Source organism: Hypanus sabinus, chromosome 4 (genome assembly GCF_030144855.1).
Source record: "Hypanus sabinus isolate sHypSab1 chromosome 4, sHypSab1.hap1, whole genome shotgun sequence".
NCBI lineage: Eukaryota > Metazoa > Chordata > Chondrichthyes > Myliobatiformes > Dasyatidae > Hypanus > Hypanus sabinus.
The window spans coordinates 98,594,150-98,616,266 of NC_082709.1; the positions used below are offsets into that span (position 1 = coordinate 98,594,150).

The 22,117-nt window shown below is 42.1% G+C and overlaps 1 protein-coding gene across 1 annotated transcript in view; it reads right to left on the reverse strand.

The window, feature by feature from the left end:
- The window catches only part of LOC132393018 (serine/threonine-protein phosphatase with EF-hands 2-like), a 190,362-nt gene that overhangs the window by 160,838 nt on the left and 7,407 nt on the right, over window positions 1-22,117 (reverse strand). The gene's annotated exons all lie outside the window — the stretch shown is intronic.

Here is a 22,117-nt window from a genome sequence, read left to right on the forward strand (position 1 = left end):
AGAGGGATGATTTTTTTTACAAAAAATGGTGAGTGTGGGGAAATCCCATTCTGGGTGGTAGGGGCAAAAGGTGGTGACTGAGAGGAACTCCCATTCTGGGTGGTGGGGCAAAAGGTGGTGACTGTGAGGAACTCCCATTCTGGGTGGTAGGGGCAAAAGGTCGTGACTGTGAGGAACTCCCATTCTGGGTGGTGGGGCAAAAGGTGGTGACTGAGAGGAACTCCCATTCTGGGTGGTAGGGGCAAAAGGTGGTGACTGTGAAGAACTCCCATTCTGGGTGGTGGGGCAAAAGGTGGTGACTGAGAGGAACTCCCATTCTGGGTGGTAGGGGTAAAAGGTAATGACTGTGAGGAACTCCCATTCTGGGTGGTGGGGCAAAAGGTGGTGACAGTGAGGAACTCCCATTCTGGGTGGTGGGGCAAAAGGTGGTGACAGTGAGGAACTCCCATTCTGGGTGGTGGGGCAAAAGGTCGTGAATGTGTGGAACTCCCATTCTGGGTGGTAGGGGCAAAAGGTGGTGACTGTGAAGAACTCCCATTCTGGGTGGTGGGGCAAAAGGTGGTGACTGTGAGGAACTCCCATTCTGGGTGGTGGGGCAAAAGGTGGTGACAGTGAGGAACTCCCATTCTGGGTGGTGGGGCAAAAGGTGGTGACTGTGAGGAACCCCCATTCTGGGTGGTGGGGCAAAAGGTGGTGACAGTGAGGAACTCCCATTCTGGGTGGTAGGGGCAAAAGGTGGTGACTGTGAGGAACTCCCATTCTGGGTGGTAGGGGCAAAAGGTGATGAATGTGAGGAACTCCCATTCTGGGTGGTGGGGCAAAAGGTGGTGACAGTGAGGAACTCCCATTCTGGGTGGTAGGGGCAAAAGGTCGTGAATGTGAGGAACTCCCATTCTGGGTGGTGGGGCAAAAGGTGGTGACAGTGAGGAACTCCCATTCTGGGTGGTGGGGCAAAAGGTGGTGACTGTGAGGAACTCCCATTCTGGGTGGTGGGGCAAAAGGTGGTGACAGTGAGGAACTCCCATTCTGGGTGGTAGGGGCAAAAGGTTGTGAGTGTGTCTGTTATGAGTGATGAACAGACCTGATGGACAATGGAGTACAGAATTAACCATCGCCCCCTGAGATCCATGAACTATTACTGTTGCTATGCTGACCATGAGAGAGAGAGAGAGAGATAAAGCCCAGGCAAGAACATTTGCTACAGATAAGAGAGGGGAGAGAGACTGTTGATTTACTGTATTATGACTTCTGCAAGGGTTATTTATCTTCTACTATTTTGCCCATAAACATTCCTCAGTGGACTGAAGGAGTGGCCTTACTTGATGGACACAGTCATTCGGGAGTGATGGATAGCTGAGTCCCCATTAGTAGGGATAAAAGGCAGGTCTGGAGAGACACCCTCCAGACACGCCAGTGGACATTGATTGAGTGTTGGAACCCACAAGAAAGGTGGGGGCTTCGAAGACTGAACCAGGAGGTCAGTCATTAAGGCTATCAGTGTAAAAGCAAGGCCGGTGGGGACTTGTGTGTGTGTCCACTCATACCAAAGTGACGAGTCCAACACAGAAGCACAGTCCAGTAGAAGGACGGAGGTCATAACTGAATGACCACACTGATACGACGGATTAAGAAAGCAAAGGGTTTGCCTGACTGTAGCTGTTACATCTCACTTGCTCTCTCTCTCTCTCTCTCTCTCTCTCTCTCTCTCTCCCCAACAATTACAATACAACAACCATAACTACATCAGCACTCATGAACTAAACTGAACTTTATACTTTTCTATGACAATTTATTTACCCCTAGACATCGATAGAGCTTGTTTATTATTAATTATTGTTATTCCTACACTTTTAGATTTATTACTGCTAACTTGTTTTATATGTGTAGTTGCATTATTGATATGATTTTGCTTATTTTCAATAATAAACACCTTTAGTTTGGTACCACCAGACTCCAACGGATTCTTCTTTCTCTGCTGGTTAAACACTCAGTTATGGGGTACGTAACAAATTGGGGGCTCGTCCGGGATTTGATTACCAAATTAGGGAGGGGCCAGTGAATCGGGATAAAAGTCCCTTATCTGATTTGGTTGTGAGAGTAACCAGATGGGAAATCAACAGAGATGGACATTGTCAAATTTTTAAAAGACCCGATTGCGGGGGCATTAGAGGTTGACAGGAAGGCTGAATTGGTGAATGTTGCAAAACGATTAGATCTCCCAGAGGTGAAATCGTCGATGAAAAAGGTGGATATACAAAGAGAAATAGCTATGCATTATGTGTTCAGACCAGATGAATTGGACCTGTTCCTTGAGAGGAAACCAGCCGAGGGGGAGGTTCAGTTAGAGATGGAAAAATTAAGGTTGGCTGAGGAAAAGGAGAAGAGGCAGCTTGAACTTCGGATAAGGCAGCTGGAAGCAGAGAGAGAAGCTGCAGGGCGAAGAGAGGAAGAAAGGAGGAGAGAGGAGGAAGAAAGGAAAGCTGAAAGGAGGAAAGAGGAAGCTGAAAGGCAGATGGAGGAAAGGGAGAAAGAGAAGCAGCATGCGCTGGAAATAGAGAAGTTAAAGGTACAGCAGGGAAGAGACCGGGTGGCAGACCCAAATGAGGTGTTCAAGATTAGTTGGGAGATCCAGTTGGTACCTCCATTTAAGGAAATGGATGTTGATAAGTTCTTCCTCCATTTTGAGAAAGTGGCTGTGAATCAGAACTGGCCTGAGAGAAAGTGGGCTGTTCTGGTACAGAGCGTACTTGGGGGAAGGCTCAGCCAGCGTATTCAGCATTGTCCATGAATGAGTCTAGGAATTATGAGGAAGTAAAAAGGGCTGTACTGAGGAGTTATGAGTTGGTGCCAGAGGCATACCGGCAGAAGTTCCGTAACTTGAGAAAGCCCTGAAACCACACGTATTTAGGGTTTGCCCGTGAGATGCAAATATATTGTGAGCATTGGTGCGCCTCAAAAGGGGTTGATGAAGATTATGATAACCTGTTACAGTTAATACTGATGGAGCAATTTAAAAGTTGTACCCTGAGAGTATGAAGACATACTTGGATGAGAAGGAGACAGAGACTCTGTCTGCGACTGCCAGGTTAGCAGGTGAGTACACCTTAACCCACAAGTCAAAGTTTTCCTCAAATAAGAGTTACCAGAAAGGCAGTAGGGATGGTAGAGAAAGCCCACTGGCTAAGGCAGAGAATAAGCCGGAAGCTAGTGGAAAAGGTGAGAAGGAGGAAAAGCAGGCTGGCAGGAAGGTTCCTAGCTTTACGTGTTATAATTGTGGGAAAGCTGGTCAAATAGCCTCTAAGTGCTTTGCTCCAAAGAAGGAGACAGGAAAAGGGAAAACAGCAATCCGGACTGGTTGCATTGAGTCAGTCAGCAGATTGATGAGGAAGGCAAAGGTAGATAGAGCACAAGAGGGGCGTGAGAAGTTTATCTTGGAAGGGACGGTGTCTGTAAAGGAGGGAGAAACCCCAGTTCCAGTGTGGAGAGATACTGGGGATGTGTGTTCAGCAGTGAAACTGACAAGCAAGCCTGTGAGTGCTGAGGACCCGCCCATAGATTCCAAGATTTATCCCACATGCACAATCACTTGCAGCATGTCTAGAAAGGCAGCTGAGAAAGGAGCCAGTTTAAATGAGTCCAGTGTTGATTTGGTGGAGACATTTTTACCGACCCTGTACCAAGAGAGATTAGAAGGTGGTAAAACGGAGGATAGTGGGTGAAAGAGGGGGTGAAAGAGAGTAAAGGAGAGGAGGTAGATCCACCCTTAGTCAGGAGGGAATTTATAGAGGCACAGAGTAAAGATGAGAAACAGATATGGCAGTTAGAAGGTCCAGGGTTGGACATGGATAATCTGTCTGGCTTGACAGAGCAGTTTGCAGTTGAAGAATTTAAATGTGTTCCCAATAATGATGTAAGGGCAGTCCTAGATGATAAAGGATGCCGCTACCTTGAGGGAGTCTGCTGGGTTAGCAGACGAGGTTGTTTTAACCTGCAAGGTTGAGTTTACTCTGAAGGGGAGTTTCCCAGAGAGTAACTGGGAGGATCAGGGCAACTTAGAATTTGAAAAGGGGACTGGTATTGAAAGCCTAGAAGAGGTAAATGTCCTGTTTGCTTGTGTTCAGGTTGTTGAAGTACCTGTGGAGTCACAGGGTACTGAACCTAGTATTGAAACTTCGGAAAAGTCTGAGGTATCTGATTTAGTTGAGAAGGAATGCAGTTCTTTTGGGTCAGATGGACTTGGTTCAGTGAAGAAAGGGTTAACCTTGGTACCAGTGGAAAGTGAGAATTCTCAGTTGTTTGTGTTAGAAGGTGTGTTAAAAGTTAATGATGAGATGAAAGCTGGTGATGTGAATATTATTGAAGGAGAAGGGAAAGGTGTTGTTCCTAAATTGAATAAAGAAAATTTAAAGTCTGAATTGGTTTTAGAAGGATTGACAAAAGGGAAGGGACCATTAACTGAACAATGGCTTGTTAACAAGGTGCCTGAAAATCAATTGAATTGGAAATTCAAAGATAAACAACTTGCTGATGTTATTCAAGTATGTGATTTGGAGAGGCAGAACTTGAAATGTTGTTTTGACCAAGAGGGATCATCTGCCGCTGTTAAACTGAAAACAAATAGAATGAAAGATCCTGAAGATAAAATTAATGACTTGCTTAAAATTAACGAATTGAGTGGAAGTCCAGCAAATGGGCTTAGTTTGGAAAACACTAGTGATAAGATAGCTCCTGTGAAAGGAGTCTGTGAAGGTCTATTCCACACTGGTGAGCAAGCTAACCACGTGAGAGTTAAGTGGAAAAGGGACAAAGGTTGCCCAACTGCCACTTTGAATAACAGGATCTGGTTTTGAGGGAATTTGACAAAACATATGAAAGATAAAAACACCATGAAAGATTGACTGTTTGAATGTTAAGTTTAAAAGTAAAATAGAGATTCGTATTTGCACAAACTTTTGTAATGTACTACATTATAATCACACATGTATTGGTTCATGCTTTGTAATAGACACCTAAGCTAAGATCACAACCCTTTAGTTTTTTTATGCCCCTTTAGTAACATGAAAAATAAAAATAGGCGGTTATTAAGATGGTCTGTTGTTACAGGAATTTGATATTAAAATACAACATGTAAAAGGGGAGTGACAATGTAATTGCTGATTGTTTATCTAGATGTTAATTTGAACGTGTGTCTGTATTATTCTTGTAGTTAAGACAACTTCTGTATTTTGTTAAACTCTGTAATTCAGTCATGTGCTTTATTAGTTAATTTTCCCCCTGGTGAAAATTCCCAGAAGGATGGGGGTGTTATGAGTGATGATCAGACCTGATGGACAATGGAGTACAGAGTTAACCATCCCCCCCCCCCCGGGAACCACGAACTATTACTGTTGCTATGCTGACCATGAGAGGGAGAGAGATAAAGCCCAGGCAAGAACATTTGCTACAGATAAGAGAGGGGAGAGAGACTGTTGATTTACTGTATTATGACTTCTGCAAGGGTTATTTATCTTCTACTATTTTGCCCATAAACATTCCTCAGTGGACTGAAGGAGTGGCCTTACTTGATGGACACAGTCATTCAGGGGTGATGGATAGCTGAGTCCCCATTAGTAGGGATAAAAGACAGGTCTGGAGAGACACCCTCCAGACATGCCAGTGGACATTGATTGAGTGTTGGAACCCACAAGGAAGGTGGGGGCTTCGAAGACTGAACCAGGAGGTCAGTCATTAAGGCTATCAGTGTAAAAGCAGGGCCGGAGGGGACTTGTGTGTGTGTCCACTCATGCCAGAGTGACGAGTCCACCACAGAAGAATGGTCTAGCAGAAGGACAGGGAGGTCATAACTGAATGACCACACTGATACGACGGATTAAGAAAGCAAAGGAAGGTTTGCCTGACTGTAGCCGTTACATCTCACTTGCTCTCTCTCTCTCTCTCCCCAACAATTACAATACAACAACCATAACTACATCAGCACTCATGAACTGAACTGAACTTTATACTTTTCTATGACAATTTATTTACCCCTAGACATCGATAGAGCTTGTTTATTATTAATTATTATTATTCCTACACTTTTAGGTTTATTACTGCTGTTGTTTTATATGTATATTTACATTATTGATATGGTTTTGCTTATTTTTATTAATAAGCACCTTTAGTTTGGTACCACCAGACTCCAACGGGTTCTTCTTTCTCTGCTGGTTAAACACCCAGTTACAGGGTATGTAACACCCATTCTGGGGTAGAGCCAAACGTTGGTGAGTGTGAGGAATTCCCATTCTGTGTGGTCGAGGCAAATGGTGGTTAGTGTGTGGAACTCCCATTCTGGGTGGTTTGAGGTTAAATGTGGTGAGTGTGTGGAACTCCCATTCTGTGTGCTGGAGGCAAAAGCATGTGAGTGTGTGGAATTCCCATTCTGTGGGGTAGAGGCAAAATTTTCTGAGTGTGTGTAACTCCCATTCTGTGTGGTCGAGACAAAATATTGTGAATGTTTGGAGCTCCCATTCTGTGAGGTTGAGGGAAAAGCAGGTGAGTGTGTGGCAAAATGTGGTGAGTGTGAGCAACTCCTATTCTGGGTGCTAGATGCAAATGTTGGTGTGTGTGGAACTTCCATTCTGTGTGGTCGAGGTAGAAGGTTGTGAGTCCGTGATATCCCAGTCTGGGTGGTCAATGCAAATGCAGCTGTTTTTTGTGGAACTCCCACTCTGTGAGGTCAAGGCAAAAGTTTGTGACTGCGTAGAACTCCCATTCTGGGGTAAAACCAAAAGTTAGTGAGTATGCGGATCTCCATTCTGTGTGGTCATGGCAAAAGGTGCTGATTGTGTGAAACTCCCATTCTGGGTGGTAGGGGCTAATGTTGGTGAGATGTGGAACCTCCATTCAGTGTGCTGGAGGTCAAAGTTGGTGAGTGTGTGGATCTCCTATTCTGTGTGGTAGAGGCATTTAAAAGCTGATGAACAGGCACATGGATGATAAAAAAAATGGAGGGCTGTGTAGGATGGAAGGGTCACAATAAGTTTAAAGGTGTACACAACATTGTGAACTGAAAGGCCATTGTGTTCTGTTCTATGTAAAAGCCATATAGTTCAGAGTTCAATTCCAATGAAATCTGTAAGGAGTCTCTTTGCCCTCCCTGTGGTTTGCATTAGTTTCCTCTAGGTGTTCTAGTTTCCTCCCAAACTCCAAAGCTGTAATGGCTAGTAGGTAATTGGTCATTGTAAATTGTCCTGTAATTAGTTTAGTCAGGGGTTACTGGGCAGTGCAGATCTAGAGGCCATAGGATCCATTCTACACTGTTCCTCAATAATAGAGAGGCTCTTTGTGCTGCTCATGACCAGGTGCAAGGTTTGTGGTTGGAGGGTGGAAGGGGTGAGTAAGGACTAGAAAGAAAATCTAGGGATTTCCAGTGACGTCATCGTCAAGAATGGCAGCTTAAGTCACTGGCTTCTCCGGAAAAATGTGTATAAAGCCCCGTTAACCCATCAAATATAATATTTTTCAAAAAATATTTGAACTGAAAAGAGGGGCAAGAATGGGGAAAAAGAATGGAAATAAAAAAAGTGACACTGCGGAGCCTGCGTCTGAGAGGAGTGCAGCGAGCAGCTCTCCTACCCAACCTCGTGCTAGCGAGGCAGATCCTGGGCCTTGTTCAGGCGAAGCGGCAAATATCTTCGAAATCCTGAAAGGGATAATGGAGGTCCAGAAAGATATAAAGCAGCTGCTCCATGATATTAAGTCAGAGCTTGTCAGCGTCAATCAAAAAATAGCGGTGGCAGAGACTCGAATTGAGAAGGTGGAAGATCGCGTTCAAAACGTGGAACAGATACTGAGTAAGACAATAAAAATAATACATCACCAAGAAGGTAAAATGCTTGACCTGGAAGGAAGATCACGGCAGAAAAATATCAGAATCTACAACGTTCCCAAAGGAGCGGAGTTTGTCGGAAAGTTACTGCGGGATGCGCTGGATCTTCCCCCGGTTATGAAGCTGGAAGTCGAAAGGGCCCACTGCGCATTCGTCCCAAAACCTACCCAGGATAGAAAGCCACGCTCAATAATAATTAAGTTCCTTCGGTACAGCACCAAGGTGGAGATTCTATGAAGGGCCTGGGGTAAGAAGAGAGTGTTTTTAGAGGGTAATTTAATATATTTCGACCAAGATTACCCCCCCCCCGCGGTCCTGCAGAAATGCAAAGAATACTCTGAAGTAAAGCGAATACTAAAGCAAAATAAGATTAGATTTCAAACTCCGTACCCCGCTAAACTTCGAGTGTTTTATGACAACGGGACGCGGTTGTACCAGACAGTGGAAGAGGCGACTACAGACATGAAGGCCAGAGGGTTGCCAGTCAGCATGACCAAAATAAGGGAAAGCCTGACTGAGGAATTATCCCACTCCGCTTGGATAATAGTGCGAGAATCGAGAAGGCAGGAGATGGGAGGAGGCCGAGAGAAATACATCAGGAAGAGACCAGGAGTTCCCCAAAGTCAGTCCTCACCCCATTCAGAAGAGCTATAAGGTTTGGCTAACTTTAAAAATGTTGAGAAGCTAAACTGAAACAAAAGTACACGGTGATATACCTATCTCGAGAAATACTTACTGTAATATGGATTTTATATTACTTAGTTGTTATTCTTTATTTGCTCACTTACTCCATTTTCCCACCAAAATGAGAATATATATGTGTGTGCATATATGTGTATGTATGTATGTATGTATATATGTGTGTGTGTGTGTGTGTGTGTGTGTGTGTGTGTGTGTGTGCGCACGCGCGTATGTATGTATATGTAATGGATTTGTTCACTGACTTTTATAAATACTGCAATGGGGGCCCTCAACTCACAAGTAGGAGGGGTTATCCCCCACAGCTAGACATTTCCTCTAGCTCAACGCAGGGTCATCTGTTAGAGACCTCAGCCTTGGAATCACACGCTCGTTGACATTTTTGTTATTATTTGTGTTTCTTGGTTCTTATTTGTTCAGGGAGTAGATCAATTAAGTTTTATTCTAATTTCAATGATACATTGACAGATAAATACAGATGGCTAAGAACAAGTTTTACCTTGTTTCTTTTAATGTCAATGGGCTATTAAATCCAATCAAACGTATGAGAATTTTATCCAAAATGAAAAAAAGAACAAGCCCATGTAGTATATTTACAGAAAACTCATTTAAGTGATAATGAGCATAAAAAAACTAAAGAGAATAGGCTTCACTAATCTATTTTTCTCCTCATATAAATCAGGACATAGGAGAGGAGTTGCTATTCTTATCTCAAGTAAGCTAAATTTTGAAAAAGCATTTGAAATGGGAAATAAAGAGGGCAGATATATTCTGAAAAGGGAGAATATAGACAGCAATTCAGTTACTCTATTGAATATGTACGCACCCCCGGGAAGTGATATTGGTTTCTTTTAGAAAATTACTGATATTATGATAACGGAAACAGAAGGTCTCCTGATATGTGGGGAAGACTTAAATTTACAATTACAACCAAACTTAGACTCTTCCAATAGAAAAACCTATGAAACAAAATCTTTACATAAGAAAGTTAATACACTTTTTGAGGATGTTGGTTTAATTGATATATGGAGGGACCTTTTCCCTGACAGAAGGGATTACACTCATTATTCTGCTCCCCATTCTGTATATACAAGAATAGACTATTTTATAACATTTGGAAAAGACAAAGACAAAATAAATACCTGTGGAACTGGGACAATAGATGTAAGTGACCATGCACCTATATATTTATCTGTTGGTTTTGACCTACAACCAAAGAATACTATTTGGAAACTAAATTCAAGTCTACTCAATGATCCATACTTTAAGGAACAAATTAAAAAAGAAATTGGTCTCTACTTAGAATTTAATGATAATGGAGAAGTTTCACCTCCCATTTTATGGGATACTCTGAAGGCGGTCTTAAGAGGGAAAATTATAGTGATATTTTCATATAAGAAAAAAATAAGGAATAAAACATTAGAGGAATTACAAAATAAGCTGAAGGAACTAGAGAAAAAACACTAATTGAATTTGGCACAGGATACATTAGGGAAAATTAAAAGAATTAGGAATGAAATAAATAATTTGGCTACGCAAGAAATCAGGAAAAACTTAATGTTTCTGAAACAGAGACATTATGAAAGTGGATCAAAATCTATGAAAATACTGGCACAGAAACTGAAAAAAAAGATAGCAGAAAATACAATTCATAGAATTAGGGACCCAAGAACAAAAATGATAAAAAAATAAGCTAAGTGAAATTCAAGAAGCTTTTGAAGTGTTTTACAAAACTCTATATTCCAAAGTTCCGGGGGGAGAGGTGGAACAAAAATAAAATGAGCCCTGTTGCTGAGTCCAACAGGATAGCTCTCCAGATTTCCTCCATACCCTTCTTTAACCGACAGTTCTGAGCCAGTTTGTGTAAGAAGGTACATCTTCTCGCCTTGAATTCTATTTCATTCAATAAAGCTCACCCATCCTCTTTAAGAAGGCTTTGGATGAACAACAAATGAAAATAATTCACAAGACAGCTCAAATCAAAGGAGTCTATAATACCTGACTTGAACTGGTTGATCCGGCTGACTCACTGTAACATAACCTTGTAGAAACCAGATACATAGTCCACACAGAGAGTAACAGAAACCCCTCATCATATGCCTCCAACTTGAACAAGCAGATATTTTATTAAATAGCATAACTTTTGAACAGTCTAAGCATTACCCATCTTGGCAACTCAAGGGAGGTACATTTCCACACAGAACTTTTATTTGCAAACCCCCATTTACACATAAAGCATATTCTCATTTGTCATTCATACATAATAATCACACGCTTTAGATTCATCCTTAAATAAATAATGGGCTTAAAGACATCACACGTAATGCTAAATGGAATTAGGCGTTGGTAAACATATACGGCTAATATGTCATGATCCATGCAAACAGGTGAGGGGCACTGGATTGGGTTTCAGCATATATCACTGAAAATGCTTTTTGACAAACTACATTTTAACTTTGACTATTACTGATGAATACAATATTACTAATGGCAAAAGCAGAGACTACAGATGCTAGAATCCAAAACAACAGATCTGGAAGAATTCAGAGGGTAGAAGAGCATCTGTGAGGGAAAGGAATTGTCATTGTTTCAGGTCAAAATCTACATTAAGGTTCTCAGGATATCTCAGATCTTCTCAGTTAATAAAAGACCTTTTGATGAGTACTTGTGATGTGGACAACTTAAACCCAGGAGATTCCCTCCCACAATAATAACCAGATCTCCCTGGCTCTGTTACAATATGCTGAGTGAGTAGATAAATTAAATAATGACATTAGTTGAGCCAATGCAGGGTTGAGTTAACAGAAGACTGACAAACATGTGGAACAGGAAACTGATTGAAGCCAAGATTAGTCTAAATTATTGCATTTGAAATTTAAAAAAATTGTGCAGCACATGTCTCTTTGGGAGAGAGAGAACATGATTGAGTTTTTAATAAAAGGCAGAAAATGGAAGAATTCACAAGTTCATAAACAATGATAATAATAATAAATTTAAAAAACAGAAATGGCCAACTATATTAGAAAGATAGATGTGTTGAATTGCACAGAAGATAGCTGGAATATGTATACTGAGTGAATTGAGCAGTATTTGGAAGCAAATGAAATAGCCAATGAGAAGCAATTGCCAATTTTGCTGAGTGCATTGTGTTTAAAAGCAGATAGTTTGCTTAAGTTTAACTGCTCCAACCAAATCAGCTGAAATGAGATTTTCTGATATCATGAAAGTGATGCAGGAACATTTAGAATGGAAACCATTGTTGATTGCAGAACCCATTAGGTTTAATAAGCGGAATCAAAAGGAAGGGAGTCCATTTCAGCATATGTGGCTAAATTGAAGAGATTGTCTGAGTATTGTCAATTCAATGATGAGCTTAATGATGCTCTGAGAAATTGTTTACTTTGTGGAATCTTATAAGAAACCATTCAAAAGCAGCTCCAACTGAAGCATAACTTACATTTAAAAGATCAGTTGAAACAGCTGTATCACTGAAAACAGCAGAGACACAATTGAGTTGCAGTTAGGAATCAAATTGCAAATTCTAAACAGAAAACTTACTGGCTGAACAAATTGTGTTACTGTCATGGCGGGGGCTCTCATACACCAGACCAATGCAGATTTAAAGGTGAAACTTGCAGAAAATGCAACAAAGTAGGACACATACAAAGAGCATGTTGAGCAGACTAAAATAAATGGACACCACACAGGAGAGAAAAAGATAAAAAGCCCATAAGAACATAAGATATAGGAGCAGATTTAGGCCATTAGGCCCATCAAGTCTGCTCTGCCATTTCATCATGGCTGATCCAATTTCCCTCTCAGCCCCAATCTCTTGCTTTCTTCCTGTATCCCTTCATGTCTCCAGAGTAATAACCTCAGGATTACTGCCTGAGCCACATGCTAATGAAGGTAATAATAGTGGAATTAAGCAGATGAATGTGTGGCTAAGTAACTGGTGCAGGGGGCAGGGCTTCAAATTCTTGGATCATTGGGATCTATTTTGGGGGAGGTATGACTTATACAAAAACGATGGGTTACACCTGAATTCAAAGGGTACTAATATCCTGGTGGGATTGTTTAAATATAGCTGTTAGGGAGGGTTTAAACTAAGTTGGCAGGAGGAAGGAAACCAGGGTGTTAGGGTCGAGGAAGAGGAAAATAGAAAAAAGTCAAAGATACTGTGCAGCAAAGATGGCAAGAAAGACAGGCAGGTGAATAGACAGGATAATTTGCTGTACGATAGAAATATAGCAAAGTTGGCAACAGATACTGATCTAAATGTACTGTACTTAAATGCACGCAGCATTAGAAATAAAGTGGATGACCTTATACAGCTTCAGGTTAAAAGATATGACATTGTGGCCATCACCGAGTCATGGCTAAATGATGGATATGATTGGGAGCTGAATGTCCAAGGATACACAGTGTATAGGAAAGATAGGAGGGTAGGTAAAGAGGGTGGTGTGGCCCTGATGGTAAGCAGCGATATCAAATCACTAGAAAGAAGGGACATGGGATCAGAAGGGGTAGAATCCTTATGGGTCGAGTTAAGAAATGGCAAGGGTAAAAAGACACTGATAGCAATTATATACAGACCTCCAAACAGCAGCCGGGATGTGGACCACAAGTAACAGCTGGAAATAGAATAAGTGCGTCAGAAGGAAAATGTCAAGATAATTATGGGGGATTTTAATATGACAGTGGATTGGGAAAGTCAGAAAGGTACTGGATCTCAGGAGAGGGAGTTTGTGGAATGCCTACAGGATGGCTTTCTGGAGCAGCTTGTCCATAAGCCCACCAAGGTGTCGACTGTTTTGGATTGGGTGCTGTGTAATGAACCTCAGTCAATTAGGGAGCTAGAGGTAATGGAACCCCTTGGAAGTAGTGATCATAATATGATTAAGTTCAGTTTCAAATTTGAAAAGGAGAAGCTGATATCAGGTGTATCGATATTTCAGTGGAACAAAGGAAATTACAGTGTGAGAGAGGAACAGGCCCAGGTTGATTGGAAAAGTAAGCTAGATGGAGGGATGGTAGAGTAGAATTGAATGTAATTCCTACAAGAAATAAGGAAAGTGCAGGAAAAGTATATTGCAAGAAAAAAGAAAATCATGAATGGAAAAATGGCACAAATGTGGCTAACAAGAGAGTTTAAAGCTAAAGTAAAAGCAAAAGAGACGGCATACAAGGAAGCAAAAATTAGTGGGAAAACTGAAGATTGGACAACTTTTAAAAACTTACAGAAGGAGACTAAGAAAGTAATTAGAAAAGAAAAGATGAATTATGAAAGGAAGTTGGCAATTAACTAAGAGTTTTTTTAAATATATGAAGAGTAAAAGAGTGACATGGGTAGATATAGGACCGATTGAAAATGATGCTGGAGAAATTATAGCGGGTAACAAAGAGATGGCAGAGGAACTAAATGAGTATTTTGCATCAGTCTTCACAGTGGAAGAAATTAGCAACATACCTGATAGCCAGAGATCTCAGGGAATAGAATTAGGTACAGTCAAGATTACTAGAGAAGCTAAATGGACTAAGGATAGATAAGTCCTCTGGACCAGATGAGGTGCACCCACATGTTCTGAAGGAGGTGGCTCTGGAGATTGTGGAGGCATGGAAATGATCCTCTAGGAATCAATAGACTCTGGCTTGGTTCCGGAGGACTGGAAGGTCACAAATGTAGTTCCACTGTTTAAGAAAGAAGGGAGGCAGCAAAAAGAAAATTACAGACCTATTAGTCTGACATCAGTGGTTGGAAAGTTATTGGAGTCGATCCTCAAGGACAAGGTTATGAAATACCTTGAGGTGCATGGCAAGATAGCTCCAAGCCACCATAGTTTCATAAAGGGAAGATTCTGCCTCACCAACCTATTGAAATTTTTTGAGGTAATCTCAAATAAGATTGACAAGAGAGAGGTTGTGGATGTTCGTGCAGGATACCCTAAAGTTTAACCACCAGGTTGGATTGGCAGTAAGGAAAGTGTATGCTATGTTGGCATTCATTTCAAGAGGAATACTGTATAAGAGTAAGGAGGTGTTGATGAGGCTCTATGGGGCACTGGTGAGACCCCATTTGGAATACTGTGTGCAGTTTTGGGCCCTCTACTTTAGAAGGGATGTACTGATGTTGGAGAGAGTTCAGAGAAGATTTACAAGGATGATTCCTGGAATGCAGGGTCTAACATATGAGGAGCATTTGTTCGCTCTTGGACTGTATTCAGTAGAATATAGAAGAATGAGAGGGGATCTCATAGAAACATTTCGAATGTTGAAAGGGTTGGACAGAGTAGGTGTAGAAAGGCTGCTTCTCTTGGTGGGTGAGTCCAGGACAAGAGGCCACAGTCTTAGAATTAGAGGGTACCCATTTAAAACAGAGATGAGGAGAAATTCTTTCAGCCAGAGGGTTGTGGATTTATGGAATTCGTTGCCACATACAGCTGTGGAGGCCCAATCATTGAGGGTGCTTAAGGAGGAGATTGATAGGTATCTAATTAAGGGATATCAAGGGATATGTGGAAAAGCCAGAAATTGGAACTAGATGGGACAATAGTTTAGCTCATGGTGGAGTGGTGGAGTAGACTCGATGGGCTGAATGGCCTGCTTCTGCTCCTTTGTCTTGTGATCTTGTGATGCCTTGACCAAACAAGAATCTATCAACCTCTGCCTTAAATATACATAAAGATTTGGTCTCCACAGCTGCCTGTGGCAAGGAATTCCACAAATTCACCCGTCTCTGGCTAAAGAAACTCCTCCGCATTACCATTCTGAAAGGGTGTCCCTATATTCTGAGGCTGTGTCCTCTGGTTTTAGACTCTCCCACCACAGGAAGCATCCTCTCCACATCACTCTATCAAGGCCTTTCACCATTCAATAGGTTTCAATGATGTCACCCCTCATTCTTCTGAATTCCAGTGAATACAGGCCTAGAACCATTAAATGCACTTCATAAGACAACTTATTCAAACCTGGAATCATTTTTGTGAACCTCCTTTGAACCCTCTCTAGTTTCAGCACATCCTTTCTAAGATAAGGGGTGCAAAACTGCTCACAACTGAGGCCTCACCAGTGCTTTATAAAGTTTAAACATTACATCCTTGCTTTCATATTCTAGTCCTCTTGAAATGAGTGCTAACATTGCATCTGCCTTCCTCACCACAGACTCAACCTGCAAGTTAACCTTTAGGGAATCCTGCACAAGGACTTTCAAATTCCTTTGCACCTCAGATTTTTTTGTATTTTCTTTCCACTTAAACAATAGTCAACCCTTTCACTTCTTCTACCGAAGTGCATGACCATACACTTCCCAACAGACAGACAGGCATACTTTATTGATCCTGAGGGAAATTGGGTTTCGTTACAGTCGCACCAACCAAGAATAGTGTAGAAATATAGCAATATAAAACCATAAATAATTAAATCATGCCAAGTGGAAATAAGTCCAGGACCAACCTATTGGCTCAGAGTGTCTGATACTCCGAGGGAGGAGTTGTAAAGTTTGATGGCCACAGGCAGGAATGACTTCCTATGATGCTCAGTGTTACATCTCGGTGGAATGAGTCTCTGGCAGAATGTACTCCTGTGCCTAACCAGTACATTATGGAGTGGATGGGAGACATTGTCCAAGATGGCATGCAACTTGGACAGCATCCTCTTTTCAGACACCACTATCAGAGAGTCCAGTTCCACCCCCACAACATCACTGGCCTTACGAATGAGTTTGTTGATTCTGTTGATGTCTGCTACCCTCAGCCTGCTGCCCCAGCACACAACAGCAAACATGATAGCACTACTGCATATTCCATTTGCTATTCCTTTGCTCATTCTCTTAATCTGTCTAAATCCTTCTGTAGCCATTCTACTTCCTCAAAATAGCTGCCCTCTATCTATCTTCATATCATCTGTAAACTTTGGCAAGAAAGCCATCAATTCCAACATCCAAATCACTGACATATAACATAAAAACAACACAACTAGTCACCAGCAGCCAGTCAGAAAGGGCTCTCTTTATTTCTACTCTTTGCCTCCTGCCGATCAGCCACTGCTTTATCAATGCTAGAAGCTTTCCTGTAATACCGTGGGCTCATAGCTTGTTATGCAGCCTCAAGAGCAGCAACTTGTCAAATACCTACTGCAAGTCCACATACACAATATTCACCTTTCTCTGTCATTCTTGTTATTTCTTCAAAGAATTCCAACAGATTTGTCAGGCAAGATTTTCCTTTGGGGAAACCATTCTGACTATGGCTTATTTTATCATGTACCTCCAAGTACCCTGAAATCTCATCCTTAATGAGAGGTCATTTAATGAAGGTAATTTCTTCGGCAGTTTGAATGGGGCAAGACTGCACAAGTGCATGGAGGTCACCTCTGAGACAGCCGGAGAGTTTAAAAAGCGAGCAGAATAATGGAGCGGATGACGGAGTAGTGGGAGACAGAGTAGGAAGGCTTTGGCTCGAGAAGCTTCGGCGAGCAGAGGCTGAGGACGAGCTTGCTCCCAGTGAGGTAAGGCCGGTCAGCTCCTTTAATTAATCTAATTAACTTAGAAGTAGCTCTTTCAGCACCTAAGTTACAGGGAAAGGTTGAACAAGTTAGGTCTTTATTCATTGGAGTGTAGAAGGTTGAGAGGGGACTTGATAGAGGTATTTAAAATTATGAGGGGGATAGATAGAGTTGACATGGATAGGCTTTTTCCATTGAGAGTAGGGGAGATTCAAACAAAAGGACATGTTGAAAGTTAGGGGTCAAAAGTTTAAGGGTAACACGAGGGGGAATTTCTTTACTCAGAGAGTGGTAGCTGTGTGGAATGAGCTTCCAGTAGAAGTGGTAAAGGCAGGTTCGGTATTGTCATTTAAAGTAAAATTGGACAGGAAAGGAATGGAGGGTTATGGGCTGAGTGTGGGCCAGTGGGACTAAGTGAGAGTAAGCGTTCAGCACGGACTAGAAGGGCCAAGATGGCCTGTTTCTGTGCTGTAATCGTTATATGGTTATATGGTTATATCTTGTCGTACAGCTACAGATTGTCAGGTATGATATTGTGGCCATCACTGAGATGTGGCTAAAGGATGCACGTCTCTGGGAGCTGAATGTCCAAGGATACATGGTGTATCGGAAGGATAGGAAGGTAGGCGGTGGGGGGGGGGGGGGCGTGGCTTTATTGGTAAGAAATTATATTAAATCATTAGAAAGACCTGCCACTTAGTTTTGCTCAATTATGTGTCCCCTCTTTGGCTTTTATGTTGGCTTTGACTTCTCTTGTCAGCCATGCTTGTATCATCTTTCCTTTAGAATATTTCGTCCACTTTGGAATGTGGATCTCCTATACCTTCTGAATTACTTCCAGAAATTCCAACCATTGCTGCTTTGCCATCATCCCTGCCAGTGTTCTTTTCCAATCAATTTTTGCCAATTCCTCTCTTGTGCCTCTGTAATTCCATTTACTCCACTGTAATACTGATACATCTGACTTTAGCTTCACCTTCTTAAAGTTCAGGGTGAATTCAATCATATTATGATCACTGCCCCCTAAAGGTTCTTTTACTTTAAGATCTCTAGTCAATTCGGGTCCATTGCACAACACCCAATCCAGATTAAATGGTCCTCTAATGAGCTCAACTATGAACTGCCCTAAAAAGCCATATCGTAGGCACTCTAGAAAATCCCCTTCCTATAATCCAGCACCAACTTGATTTTCAAATCTACCTGCATATTGAGGTCCCCCATGACTGCATGCATTTTCAATCTCCCATTGTAATTTGTAGGTCACATCCTTACGACTGCTTGGGGTTCTGGATACAACTCCCATCAGGGTCTTTTTACCCTTGCATTTTCTGAGGTCTATCCGTAATGATTCAACACCTTCACCTCTTTCTAATGATTTAATTTCATTTTTGCCAACATTTTACAATCCCCTTCTGGTTCCTTATACCATCCGTGATAAAGTTGCCAGTGAGTAGATTGCATGGAGGCTGAAGGAATTCTCTCTAATGTTGAGTGAATTCATGTGCAACATCAGTGGTCCCAGTATCCAAGAAGGATGACTCTGTCAGGATCTGTGATGATTTTAAAATCAACGTCAACCCAGTACTTAAAGTAGATCAATACCCTCTGCCCAGGATAGGGGATACCATTACAAACCCTTCAGGAGGAAAACATTTCAGCAAAGTGGACTTAGCTGAACCCTACTTACAGATGGAGATGGAAGAAGAGTCCTAAGTGTCCTCACCATAAACACTCACAAAGGGCTTTATCACTATAATAGGCTTATTTTCTGGAGGAGCATTTGCACCTGCACCCTAGTAGAAAGCAATGGACCAGGTGCTGCAAGGCTTCCCAGGCACTCAGTGTTACTCGGAGGACATCATTGTTATTGGTGAAGATGGTAAGGAACATCTCTAAAATATCAAGGTAGTCTTAAATTTTGGAAGACTATGAGGTCAGAGCACAATGCAGGTGTGATTTTTTAAACCATTCATCACTTACTGTGGTCACACCATTGACACACAAGAATTACACAAGTGTAGTGAGAAAATTCAAGCAGTGGTGGATGCCCCAAGGCCAAAGGACATGTCACAGTTGCGTTCCTTTTTAGGATTTGTCAGTTGCTATATCAGGTCCCTGCCAAATCTGGCTACTGTGCTCCAGCCCTTGAACTCATTACTACACAGAGGGAAGAAAAACAACAGACAAAGCAGTGTGAGGTGGCTTTCCAAAAAGAAAAGGAAATTGTGATGACAGACACTGTACTACCACATTGAGATCTACATCATTAAGTGAAACTTGCCATGCACTGCTTGGAATGCCAACATGTCAAAAAGCAAGGTGTCCAGAGCTCTCAGAACCATGTCCTGTGGCCCTAGATCCAACTCCTGCAACCACCATGGAGGGGGCTCCAGAATCTGAGATTGTTCCACAGCCACAAGCCTTTCCTGCCAAGCAGAAGGACCCACCTTTTCAGGAAAGACATTATCCTACAAGAGTAAGAAATCCTCCACAGTGATTAAATCTTCAGGCCTGAATAGGACAATTTAAAATTTACTATGATGTGAATGTCTGTATATAGTAGGTATATTAAAGAGTATACTATGAGTTCTATGTAACTGTCAAGTGTTATCACACCCTCGTGTCATACATGCGCACCTCCCTTAAAGCAAAAATGAAGTTAGACTCATATTCCTGGCTCCCTGTTTTCCTCTTAATTAATTCTTTTCTTGCGGAGTTACAAAACATAACACCTTTTATACCTTTGTCACAACCTGCAAAGTAATCTTCAGGGAATCCTACACAAAGATTCCCATGTCCCTTGGCAACTCTGAATTTTGAACTTCCACCCTTTCTAGAAAATTATTTTCACCTTTATCCCTTTCACCAAAGTGCATGACCATACACTTCCTGGCAGTCTATTCCATCTGATACTTCTTTACCTAATTTCCCAAACTGTCCAAGTCTTTCTGCAGACTTCTTGCTTCCTCTGTACAGCCTACCCCTCCATCTTTCTTCGTATCATGTGCAAAGTTGGCGACAAAGCCATCAATGCTATCATCCCAATTAATGACATATAACTTGAAAAGAAGCGGCCCCAATACTGATCATTTTGGAACACCACTTGTCACCAGCACTCAACCAAAACATCCCTTCCATTCCCACTCCTTGCCTCCTGCCAGTCAGCCCATCTTCTATCCATGCTAGTATCTGTCCTGCAATACCATAGGCTCTTATCTCATTAAGCAGACTCATGTGTTGCACCTTGTCAAAGGCCTTCTAAAAATCCAAATGCATAACATCCATTGACTCTCTTTTGTCTATCTTGCCACACAGAATTCCAGTCATAGAGTCATAGAAGAGTACAGCACAATAAAAGGCCATTCAGCCAATCTAGTCCATGCTGAACCCCTTAAACTACCTACTCCCATCGATCTGTAATCGCCCCCAAAGCCTTCCATACCCCTACGATCCACATACCTATCCAAACTTCTCTTAAAGATTGAAACCAAGCTTGCATGCACCAGTTGTGCTGGCAGCTCATTCCATACTCTCCTGACCCTCCGAGTGAAGAAACTTCTCTTCATATTCCCCTTAATCATTTTACCTTTCTCCTTTATCCCATGACCTCTGCTTATAGTCCCACCCAGCTTCAGTAGAAAGAGCCTGCCTGCATTTACCCTGTCTACACCCCTCATAATTTGTATACCTCTAACAAATCTCCTTTCAATCCTCTACATTCCAAGAAATACAGCCCTAACCTATCTAATCTTTCCTGTAGATAGGTGGCCAGAACTGCACACAATGCTCCAAATTAGGCCTCACCAATGTCTTATACAACTTCAACATAACATCCCATCTCCTGGACTCAGTACTTTGATTTACGAAGGACAATGTGCCAAAAGCTTTTGTTATGACCCTATCTACCTGTGATGCCACTTACAACAAATTATGTACCGGTATTCCCAGAACCCTGTGTTCTACCACACTCCTCAGCGCCTACTGCTCACTGGGTAAGACCTACCCTGACCAGTCCTACCGAAGTGGAAAACCTCACAGCTGTCTACAATAATTTCCATCTGCCATTTTTCAGCTGCTCCAGATTCCAATGTAAGCCATGATAGCCTTCCTCACAGTCCACTGCCCCTGCAAACATGGTGGCATCCACAAAAGAGCTGATCCAGTTAATTTCCTTATCATCCAGATTGTTGATATAGAAGATAAACAACAGGCCCAGCACTGATCCCTGCAAACACCACTACTCACAGGCCTCCAGCCTCCAGTCAGAGAGGCAACATCTACTACCACTCTCTGGCTTCTCCACAAAACCATTGTCTAATTGAATTTACTACCTCATCTTGAATGCCGACTGACTGAACCTTCTTGACCAGCCTCCCATGCAGGGATCTTGTCAAATGTCCACATAGACAACACCCACTGCCTTGCCTTCATCCACTTTCCTGGTAACTTCCTTGTAAAACACTATAAGATTGGTTAGACATGACCTACCGCGCAGGAAGCCACACTGACCAACCTAAATCAGTCTACAGCTATCCAAATACTTGTATATCTGGTCCGTCAGAATGCCTTCCAATAACTTTCCCACTCCTGACGTCAGGCTCACCAGCCTTTTCTTGAACAATGGAATAACATTGGCCATCTTCCACTCCCCTGGTACCTCACCTGTCACTAGGGCAATCTCTGCACTTGCCTCCCATAGGGTCTGAGGCAACACTTTGCCAGACTCTGGGGACTTGTCCACCCTAATTTACCTCAGGACAGCAAACATCCCCTCCTCTGTATTCTGTATAGGGTCCATGAATTTGATGTCACTTTGCTTCATTTCTATGAACTCTGTGTCCATCTCTTGAGATTGAAAAAATTATTTATGATCTCTCCTGTCTCCTTTGGCTCCATACATGGATTACCACTCTGATCTTCCAGAGAATCAGTTTTGTCCCTTGCAATTCTTTCATGCTCTTAACATATCTGTAGAATCCCTTAGGATTCTCCTTCACATTGTCCGTTAGGGCAACCTCGTGCTTTCTTTCCCTCTTGATCTTCTTTCTT